The sequence below is a fragment of the Gossypium arboreum genome, chromosome 1 (genome assembly GCF_025698485.1).
Source record: "Gossypium arboreum isolate Shixiya-1 chromosome 1, ASM2569848v2, whole genome shotgun sequence".
Lineage (NCBI taxonomy): Eukaryota > Viridiplantae > Streptophyta > Magnoliopsida > Malvales > Malvaceae > Gossypium > Gossypium arboreum.
Genome location: NC_069070.1, coordinates 109,274,964 through 109,286,726, shown reverse-complemented (window position 1 = coordinate 109,286,726; position 11,763 = coordinate 109,274,964). Strand labels below are relative to the sequence as shown.

Genomic DNA, 11,763 nt, shown 5'->3' with positions numbered 1-11,763 from the left:
GATGCAAAGTGATCCCTAATGCAAGTTAACCTAAATGCAAATAAAATGAATGGTTAAAATGGATGAGATGAATTTAGCAACAAAATTTACAAGATTATAACAATTATAACAAGCATAGGCTAGAATAATTACATTATTTAACTTGGTTCATTTTCATCATGCTTACAATGTTCGGAAAAGATAATCCAAGTCAACTCGATTTTTCATGAGTTTGAAACCAAAATTAAGTCATTTCGGAATCTTTTACTTAGAAAAAACATGTATTTAACTGATCATATTCAACTAAAGGCTTCTTAGAATTCATGTGAAGTAACAGAGACGGGTTAGGTTTGAAACAATTTAATCACATCAACCTAAAAAATATGCAAGATAATAGACTCTTTTGAGTTATTATGAACCTTATATTTAGTCGGGTTAGGATTTAAATTAAGCATGCACTTATTAATTATTGTGTCCATTAGTCGTCATTTGGTTAGGATCGCTCAACTAATTCTAATGCATTTAATCACGGATGAATGAAATACATACTTGACTTTAATTGAAAACATGAATGATTGAGGCACAAAACAACATGAACATAACTCAATAAACTTTATTAAATAAATGTAATTATTCTAGCTAAACAAAATTAAGCTATCATCATCAATGAACAAACAACAAAGGAATTTGCAAAAATAATGAATAATTAAGGAAGAGAAAAAAGTAAGAAAAAACTCTTTGATAGTATGGTCACTAATCTTGGAGGCTTCCTCCAATTCTCATAGCTTCTTCTCCACAAACTGTTCCTCAAGGTGGCTGGCCAGGAGAAAGTTTTTTCTCTAGGAATTACTTATCTAAATAGGGAAATGGGATAGGTGGAAAAGAATGAAAGTTAGAGAGAAATGAGAGGATGAATGAATGTGTATTAAAGGATGAAATGAAAAATTATTGAGGGATGATTATTGAGGGGTGTAGAAGGTAGTATTTATAGTGGATGGATGGCTAGTATGTTTGCTAAAAATAACTTAAAATCCCTTAGGTTTCTCACTCCCATGGCTGGCCATAATTTGTGGAGATAGGGGGTTATTTATTTGCTTAATTCATGCAAGAAATCATGCTTGAATAAAGTAATGTGGTAGACGGTTTCAAGGGCAAAGTTTGTGTGCTTATTTTTTATTTATTTGAAATTGTAGAGACTTCCAATAAATCTCCCAAAGGTGAATTTTTAGCTGCTCAAATGCCCTTACCGAATTGGGCTTCATTCTTCCTTATTTGGACAAGTTGATGACCAAAATGCTTGCCAAACTTGTTCATCAATTACACCAACTTCAATTGGATCAAAGTAATTTCTTCATGACCCAAATTTTCTTGCCTTTGCCATCCATGTAGAGTGAAATTGGCTCATGCCCATGTAGCTTTAATAAATAAACTATGCATAAGTCTTTAGTCCAACTACAACAAATAAATAAAGATTAGTATGTAGCATAAAATAATTAAATTATGCAAAAATTTAATGTAAAATAGCACAAAATTTTATTCTTTATTAAATCATGCACATTATCTTGATATGAACAAAATTCACCCATGCAACAACCCATTTTTAGTCAAATCGGAACAGTGGTTTCGGGACCACAAAAATGAATTCAAAATATTTATTTTATTATAATTTAAATGTTTACAGTATGATTGAGTGATTGTGTGAAATTTTTGTTTAGAAATTGTATTGTTTGATTAGTAAATTTGGTAAAAAGGACTAAATCACGTAAAGTGCAAAAGTGATGTTCTAATTGTTAAAGGTATTAAATAGCCATGGAATATTAAAGTGGAGGTCCTTATGTTGTAAATAGACCATTTGAAACATGAGTGGTCAAAGATGGACATGGTTTATATGAAATGTTAATGTTTTAGTAAAGGGTAAATAGGTTAATTAGCAAATACATGATAATAATTAAAACAAAAACATAAAATTTTCATTCATTCATTTCCTTGCCGATTTTAAAGAAGAAAAGAAGCCATAGTTAGGGTTGTAACATTCGGCCATTGCATTGCTTAATTGGTAAGTAATTTTGACTCCGTTTTTAATGACTTCTATGTTTTTGAGATTGTTCCAAGCCCAGGGGCTATTTTGCAAAACTGTTAAAGATTTTGAATGTTTCCATTGATGAATAAGCATGAGGTTTGAATTTTCTTGATAGATTATGAATGCTTATTAATAGATATACAGGTTTTGTTAAGTGATTTTTAGTGAAAATGTAAATTAGGGATTAAATTGTGAAATATGAAAACTTTGTAGTTAAAATGTGAAATAAATGAAAAATATGGGCTGATATGTGTACTATAGAAATTCGGCTAGCATGAGTTAGTCTTAAATTGCATTACTTTGTGTTTTTATGAAATAAGGACTAAATTGTAAAAGTTATGAAATATTTGGGGAAAAAGTGTAAATGTGATTTAATAAGTGTTTTGGACTAAATTGAATAGTGAGATAATTAAATAAGTTAATTTTAATTACATATAGATCAAGAAAAGTGAAAATCGGATCTAGATCAGAGGAAAAAGAAAGTTATTGACTAATCGACCTGTTTCGTCATTTTTACATCTGAAGTAAGTTCTATGTAATAATCAATGTTATAATTATGCTTTAAATGATTTAATATTGCATAAATTGTGTATACGAGACTACAGTCGTGTTCAACGATGATTTGGCTAATTATGTGCACTTAGTATGCAAAATTGAGATAGCTTCAGTTACATATTTGCACTTAGTGTACAAGATTGAGATAGCTTCAACTATATATTTCTTGGCACTTAGTGTGCGAGATTAATACAGCTTCGACTATTTATTTGGCACTAAGTATGCGAGTTTCCCGAGTATCAAAAAATATTCCGAATGGTTGAACGAATATGTCAAAGATGAGAATGAGTATGAGTTAAATACGAAAAGGTACAGGTATGTACATGAACTGAGTAATACACTGAAATGATGAAAAATTATGGAAATTACATCTAATTTGGTGGATGTAAATGTGGTAGGTTGGTGATTCATTATGAGATATGTTATGTTATGTTTTTGGCTAATTTGAGTTTATTGATGAGTTGATATAAATGCTATATGAACTTACTAAGCTATAAAGCTTACTTTGTGTATTTCTATGTGTTTGATAGTGAATTCAAAGCTAGTTCGGATTTGGGGATCGTCAGAGACTCCATCACATTATCCAACTATCAGTTTCTTACTTTTGAGTTTATGTTTTAAGTATATGGCATGTATAGCGACTTTAGTCATATTGGTTATGTTTTGGTAGTGAATTTTGCCATTTGAGTTGGCTTGTAAATGTTCTAAGTTTGGTTTTGAATATTTCCATATAAGTTGACTTGTTTTGGTATGTTTGAATTATGTATATATATATATATATATATAGATTGGATTGTGAGTTCATGGATAGGTACGTGATGTTTGTGGATTATAAAGATTGTGAAGGTTAATTGGTTGATATTAGAGTAGTTATATGCTTGTGAGTTTGATGTTTAGTGATGCATGATTGGAAGTGTCTAGCAAGTTAAATTATAAATATGAATTTGGTATAAATGGTATGACATGTTTTGTGATTAGTGTGTATAGAGAATGAAAGTATAAAATGTGCATGATTTACATTTGAATTGGCTGGTTTAGATGCTTATTTATGCTATATGTTGGTGCCAATTGATATGGTGTAGGAACATGCAAGTTTGGGTGGCAAAATGGCTTGGTAAATAGCCTATTTTTGTCTACACGGGCAGAGACATGGGCGTGTGTCTCAGCCGTGTGTGGCACACGGTTATGTTACACAGCCGTGTGTCCTCTGGTGTTGAAATTAAAATCAAGTCAGTGTCCCCATATAGCCTCACACACGGGCGTGTGACTTGGCTGTGTGGCATAAGTCAGTATACCCTCCAGGTTTGGCACGGCCTAGCACACGGTCTGGCACCCGGGTGTGTATGGCCATTTTTAAGGCATGTGGGCTAGCCACACAGGCGTGTGTGTTAGCCGTGTGACCCAAGTTAGAGAGTTACACAAGGTCGGACACGGGCTGGGACATGGCCATGTGCTCCCATTTCGAATGTCCACACGGCCTATGACATTGGCGTGTTTGTTGGCTGTGTGAGACACACGGCCGGGCCACACGGGCGTGTGTCCCTTGTTTTGAGAAAAATTTTCTAAGTGTTCTATAAGTTTTCAAAGTTATCCGTTTAGTCCCAAACCACTCCCAATGCATGTTTTGGGCCCCGTAGGCTCGTATTAGGGACATATTGATTGAGATTGAATGATAACTGTATGAAATGTGAAAATGTATGTAAAGTGAATGTTTAATTGTTTTATAAGTCCGATAATGCTCCGTAACCCTATTTCGGCGTTGAATACGTGTGAGGGGTGTTACAAGCCAATTAATTATTAAATACTCGAAATTAATATTATTTTTAAGTAAAAAGGTGTCATAAACTACTAAAAAAACCTATATAATTTAAAGTTTACAAACCCTTAAACTTAATCCATTGCTCGTCCCGAGTAATGCAAAGTAAAAATTTAGGTAAAGTAGTTTCACAATAAGTTTAAATAGAATCCCTAAGTAGAATAAACTTTTGCACATAAACGTACATCAACAAAGTCATGCTCATAATTTTTTTTTTGTTGATAGGTCGCTCACATAGTTTTATACTAAGTGAGGAAAAATGCTAAAATAAGTCATAGAGTGCATGCTTTTCAAGGTCATACATAACATTCATCATTCAATCAAAGCTTCCTTATTAATTAGACAGAATAATCACAAGATGTAATTAATGGTCATCATTTGTTGAACTTAGCAATTCTTCTCCACTAATGTAGTTTACATAATTATCAAAATTAATAGGTCTTTTATAGGGTTGTAATAGGGCTAGGCTTAAGGTAGGGATAAAGAGAAGTAAATTTTTAGGTTCAATAATCTTAACCCTAACTTTTCCTTGGATCCTTTCGAGGTACATCCTTCTTACTAACGAGGTTTACCACCTCCAAACTTAATTTGAAGCTTTATGCCCAACAATACTTCTCAATATTTTGAGTATTTATTTTACTCTTTTTGCTTTGATATTTGAATAGAGATTTTCTATTTTTTTTGAACATCATACGAAGAACATGTACATCTTTTTGAATTTTTCCTCAAACTATGATCACCAAGACAAGTATAGTTAATATAGGTGCAAAAATAGGATAAAAGAGATTTAAAGGCTCAAATTAAGGTTTCAAGGGCTAAATTCATATGGTAGGCTTGAAAGATTCAAAGGATCCAAAGAAAATGTACTTATATCATATTTAGATTCTTATGCCTCTTAGGATTTTGCCTCAAGAAAGTTACTAAATCAATTATAAGGACTTAAACCTTCATGCATGTCTATTTGTATGGAAATTATTTTTTCATGGAAAAAGACTACTTAAGACCTAAGAACATACAAGCATTCTATAACTTAAGATAACATAAAAAAAACTCAGATAAAACTAGAAATCATACTTGCATTTGAGCTAACTTATGAACAATTTTTTTTCTGAACATCATTTTATTTCGGCATACTTATGTGTAAACATTGAATCATACTTAAAAAAAATTAAAATTCATGCAAATATTGCCCTACTCTCTCCTTAAAAAGAAGCAATGTCCTCATTGTGTAAATAAAGTAATGAATGAGAACTGAACACCAGGTAGGATAGCAAAAAAAGAGAGATGAGTCATGAAGACTGCTTAAGTACCAAGTCTTTCTTAATAATCCAATCCTAGACATGTTCATTCATATTACCACACTACTTCTCTTTTTATTAGAGAAGAGACGTTAAGCTTAATTTATTCTTGTTTGCAAATTATTCAACTTATTATATGCATAAAATAAAATATTCCTAAGTAAATAAAAATATACTAAAAATAATACTAAGAAAAAGAAATAAAAGAAATTCCTCCCCTTTTATTAATTTGTGTCATCCCCTTTTTACCGAGATTTTTATAGCATGGGAAAGTGATGCTGCGGCAAGGGAAGAGGCAGTGAGTGTTGGATATTTTTCTCCTTATCACTATTTTGGGCCTCGAGCCCAAAAATGCAAAAAATTTATTACCTGTACTAAAATAAAATTTTTGACAAAAATAAAATGATTAAACCTTGGGAAAACTTGACCCTCTTATTGAACTTAAAACTAAAAAAATGAAGATAAACTTTAAATTGAAAAAAAAAATTCCTTTTAAGCTATATAGAAAATTTTCTCAGAAAATTACATTAAATTAAGTTTCCAGGAAAGGTTGGAGGGGTCACAAATGTTCCCATTAAGTTCCAATCTCGTTAGATAGAATTAATTTAATGTACTAATTCAAGAAGATTTTTCTAATCATGCCATTTATTCAAATAAGAAAAAAAACTGGAAATAAATTAACAATAGAGAGAGTGAAGAGAACTCCCTTAATGTTATTGATGATTGTCACTGACAAAGGCGATGTGAAACGACCATTTATCATACCAATCGTATCCATCTATAAATAAGAGATAATGTTGCCCAACAATTATGTTCAATATTTGATCAAAAAATAGTATTAGGAAATGGTCTTTCTGTTTTGCTTTGCTCGAATTTCTATCATTCATATAAATTTGCCTACCTGTGATGTTCCTTAATGAAATCAACTCATTTTTTATTTTATATTCTTTCTTTGGTATAAGTTCCACCCACTGAATTCCAATGGTATGATAAATGATCCTTGTTTTTTCCCATTGAGAATCGAGTTTCTCAGAATCAAATACTCGATATTGGATCAATAATCTCTTCCATCCCTCGATAGAATTCTTCCAGTATCTAATGACCTTTTCAAAACTAATAAGTCTAACTCGAGTGGCTCTTCTCTTGATGGGTTGAGTTTCTTGTGCTCATGTGATGATTGCTCTAATGATTGAAATTGAGCTTTTGAACTGAATCCTTCGAAGTTAGCTTCCAAACATGTTTCATCCTCATCTTTATGTGGAGATTCAAATGAAATACCTTTTAATAGATCATTTGAAGAATTGAATTCTAATTTTGTTGGAACCAACAGATCTATTTTGGAGACAGTAGAGCAATCTTTAACCTCATTAGGAGATTTTATAGCCTTAAGAATGTTAAAGGTCACCTATTCATCTTGAACTCGCATGGTGAGTTCACCTTTTTGTACATCGATTATCGTCCTATAGGTTGCCAAGAAAGGCCTCCCTAAGATGATTGATACTTTTTTATCTACTTCAAAAATCTAAGATAATAAAATCAGTAGGAAATATGAATTTATCAACACGTACTAATACATCATCGATCTTTCCTTCTAGGTATGCCAAAGATCGATCCGTCAGTTGGAGTGTAACTGTAGTCAGTCTGACTTTATCAATACTCAATCGTCTAAACACAGATGTAGGCATTAAGTTGATACTCTATCCTAAATCACACAAAGCCTTACCATAATAGGATTCTCCAATATTGCAAGGTATGGTGAAACTTTCTAGATCCTTCAACTTAGGAGGCAACTTGTTCTGAAAAAATAGGCTACATTTTGTAGTCAAGGCTACAGTTTCAAATTCGCCGAGCCTTCTTTTCTTAGACAGAAATTCCTTAATAGATTTTGTATAGTTCAACATTTGCTCCTTCCACCAACGGAGTGTTGATACGTAATTGTTTCAACACATCCAACATTCTCTTGAATTGGGTATCCTATTGTTGCTTATGTTGTTAGAGTCTTTGAGAGTATGGAGGTTGTAAAACTTCGGCTTGGAATGGAAAGCTCTTCCTATATATCTACATCTAATGAAGGGGTTAACTTATCATAATTCACTAGTTTAGATTTTTACCTCTTCAAAATTTACAGAATTTAGCTTCTCTGGTGCAGGAATTTCAACTTTTGGTTGATTTTCCTTTTTCTTGGGAGGTTCATCTTCAACCTAAACTTCCTTGGATTCTAAAGTCCTTCCACTTCGTAAAGTGACCACTTTTCAATTCTCCTTACTTGATTTTCTTAGGTTCTCTGTGTCACTAGACAAAGCTCCTTGTGGTCTATTTCAAAGTTCATTGGCTAATTGCCCCATCTGGTTCTCCAAATTTCTTAAAGTTGGATTATTCTTCGCCATGTATGCTTTTAATAAGTTTTTAAGATTATTAGAAGACTTGGCTGTTGGAGGATTTTCTATGTTGCTTGGTACAAGGGTTTGCTTTTAAGCTTATTAACTAATTGTCCCATTTGATTTTCCAAATTCTCCAATGTTGTTGCTTGGCCTTGAATCAATGCATCACTTTTAACATTGTATGCGTTCATCAACTTCTCCAAATTATTGGAAGTTTCAACTTCCCGTGGTTTTTAAACTTGTTGATTGAAATCAAGAGGTTGATTTGATCTATGTTGCATGTAATTATTGTTCGATCCACCTTCTTAGTAGTGGATTGGTGGTTGAGCTGCAACATAGCATAAACCATTAATAGTAATCTGTTTCAACATTGAAGAGATAGAAGATACCTGGGCTAAGAGTGAAGTAAGGTTATCTACTTCTTGTACTCCAGCTACTCATCTTTCTGAAGCTACTTGATTTTTCGGTCACCCGTAATTGTTACTAGCTATTCTCTCGATGATCTCGTAAGCTTCATTATAAGTCTTCGACAAGAGAGCACCATTTGCAGAAGCATCTACCACCAACCTTATGTGCGCATTAAGACCATTATAAAATGTTTCCAATTGGATGCAATGTGGAATCCCGTGGTGAGGGCATTTACGCAGTAGCTCTTTGAATCTTTCTCATACCTCGTATAGGGACTCATCATCCATCTACTGAAAAGTGGTGATCTCATTCGAAACTTAACATTTTTGCTAGGTGGAAAGTACTTTACCAAAAAGCATTAAGCTAATTCTTTCTGAATAGAAATTAAATTGGATGGAAATGAATTAAGCTATGCTGGTGCCCGATCTCGCAACGAGTACATAAAAATTCGATCTCAATGAGTCTTTAGTTATACCAGACATCTTAGAGGAATCGCTTACCTCCATAAAACAATCGAAGGTGAAGATGTGGATCTTCTGTGGGCATTCCACTAAATTGGCCTATTATTTGAAGCATCTGAAACTTCACAGGTTTCAATTCAAACTTCGATGCCTCGATCTCTAGTCTCTTAATTCCCAAATTTAATTCATTAAGACACGGTACAATGTACTACCTTATAGCTCGATCCCTATCATCATCAATAAGGATTGGATTATGAGCATTAGCAATTACATTCTCTTTGAACATCATTTTGATTTTCAAGGTCCATTTCTAACGATTGTCTCTGGGTTAATCTTTCTCGTCTTCATTGCCTAAATGGCCAATCGATGTTTAGGTCTACAAGGAGTAAATCGACGATTCGATCTATGCTCTTGAAGACATGATAAGAAATCACAAAAAATTAATGAATAAAGAATTAAAAAATTAACTAGTAAAGTTAGAAATAAATAGAATATAACAAAAACCAAATTGTAAAGAACAAATTCACAAAAAAATGATTAAGGCAACAGTCCCCGCCAACGGTGCCAAAAACTTGTAACGTGTGGTTGGTACAAGTGTACACGGTCGCTATCAAGTAATAAGTAAGTATAAGAGTTATTGTCTCCACAAGGATTGTATATGTTAATCAATATTTGTTAAAATTAATATTAATAATTTGGTAAGAAAAACACAATAATTTTGAGTGTTGGAAAAAATAAATGACTAGATGAAAAGTGATCCTTAATGCAAGTTAACCTAAATGTAAATGAAATGAATGGTTAAAATGGATGAGATGGATTTAATAGCAGAATTCACAAGATTTTAACAATGATAACATGCATAGGCTAGAATAATTGCATTATTTAACTTGGTTCATTTTCATCATGCTTACAATGTTCCAGAAAAATAATCCAAGTTAACTCGATCTTTCATGAGTTTGAAATCAAAATTAAGTCCTTTTGGAATCTTTTACTTAGAAAAATATGCATTTTACTGATCATATTCTAAGGGTTTCTTAGAATTCATGTGAAGTAACAGAGACGGGTTAGGTTTGAAACAATTTAATCACATAAACCTAAAAACTATGCAAGATAATAAAGCTCTTTCGAGTTATTATGAACTTTCAATTTAGTAAGGTTAGGATCTAAATTAAGCATGCTCTTTTCAATTATTATGTCCATTAATCATCATCTGGTTAAGATTGCTCAACTAATTCTAATACATTCAATCACGTATGAATGAAATACATACTTGAGTTTAATTGAAACCATAAATGATTGAGGCACAAAACATCATGAACATAACTCAATGAACTTTATTAAATAAATGTAATCATTTTAGCTAAACAAAATTAAGCTATCATCATCAATGAAAAAACAACAAAGCAATTTGCAAACATAATGAATAATTAAGGAATAGAAAAAAGGAAGAAAAAACTCTTTGATAGTGTGATTACTAATCGTGGAGGCTTCCTCCAATTCTCACAGATGCTCCTCTACAAACTACTCCTCAAGGTGGTCAGCCAAGAGAAAGTTTTTTTTCTTTAGGAATTACTTAGCTAAATAGGGAAATGGTATAAGTGGAAAAGAATGAAAGTTAGAGAGAAATGAGAAGATGGATGGATGTATATTAAAGGATGAAATAAAGAATGATTGAGGGATGATTTTTGAGGGGTGTAGAAGGTAGTATTTATAGTGGATGGATGGCTAGTATGTTTGCTAAAAATAACTTAAAATCCCTTAGGTTTCTTGCTCTAATAGACAGCTATAATTTGTGCAAATAGGGGGTTATTTAGTTGCTTGATTCATGCATGAAATTATGTTTGAATCAAGCAAGGTGGTGGACGTTTCAAGGGTAAAGATTGTATGCTGATTTCTAATTCATTTGCAATTGTAGAGACCTCCAATAAATCTCCCAAAGGTGAATTTTTAGCTGCCCAAATGCCCTTGCCGAATTGGGCTTGATTCTCCCTTATTTAGACTGGTTGATAACCCAAATGCTTGCCAGATTTATTCATCAATTACACCAACTTCAATTGGATCAAATTAATTTCTTCATGACCCAACTTTCCTTGCATTTACTGTCCATGTAGAGTGAAATTGGCTCATGCCCATGTAGCTTTAATAAATAAGCTATGCATAAGTCTTTGGTCCAACTATAGCAAATAAATCAAGATTAGTATGTTGCATAAAATAATTAAATTATGCACAAATTATAAGCTCACTCTCAATATGTCTATTTACTTTCAGGTAACCCTTAGATTTAGGATGGTTCAGTGCAATGAAGCTTAGTTAAACTCTTCAGTTAAATATTCTATTTTTCGTGATTATACTATTTTTGTTTTTGAGGTTTTTCTTGGATGTTTTATGGATTATTTTAACTTTTGGGATTTTATCTTTTGATTTTAACTGTTTTAAACGTTTTTGGTGGATTTAGACTTGATCTACAAAATGGGGGAATTTACAATTACAAATCGTGATTTCAGAATAGGACGTAACTAAGATTTTCAACTGTAAACTTAAACGTTTAAAAATTTACATATATAAACAACAGTTTCATCAAATCGAATAAGAAGGATATGTTCTCTAATAAACTAAATTTTTGAATAACAAGAGCTAACGACCTTCTTTCAAGACAAACAAATTCTGGGTTTTTAAATGATTTATGATAACCTCTCCAGATCTGGCCATAACGTCTAGGCCGAGTTTGATGTGTTATATTTGGTGGTATCAGAGCCAAGTTTAAAACTCAGGTTGTTATTTTGTT

The 11,763-nt window shown here is 32.3% G+C and overlaps 1 non-coding gene across 1 annotated transcript; it reads left to right on the top strand.

Moving 5' to 3' along the window:
* Nucleotides 1-8,730: 8,730 nt before the first annotated feature.
* Nucleotides 8,731-8,835, top strand: LOC128282460 (small nucleolar RNA R71). The gene has a single exon (XR_008272737.1). It is a non-coding gene; the product is annotated as a small nucleolar RNA R71 (small nucleolar RNA).
* The last annotated feature ends 2,928 nt before the right edge of the window (nucleotides 8,836-11,763 follow it).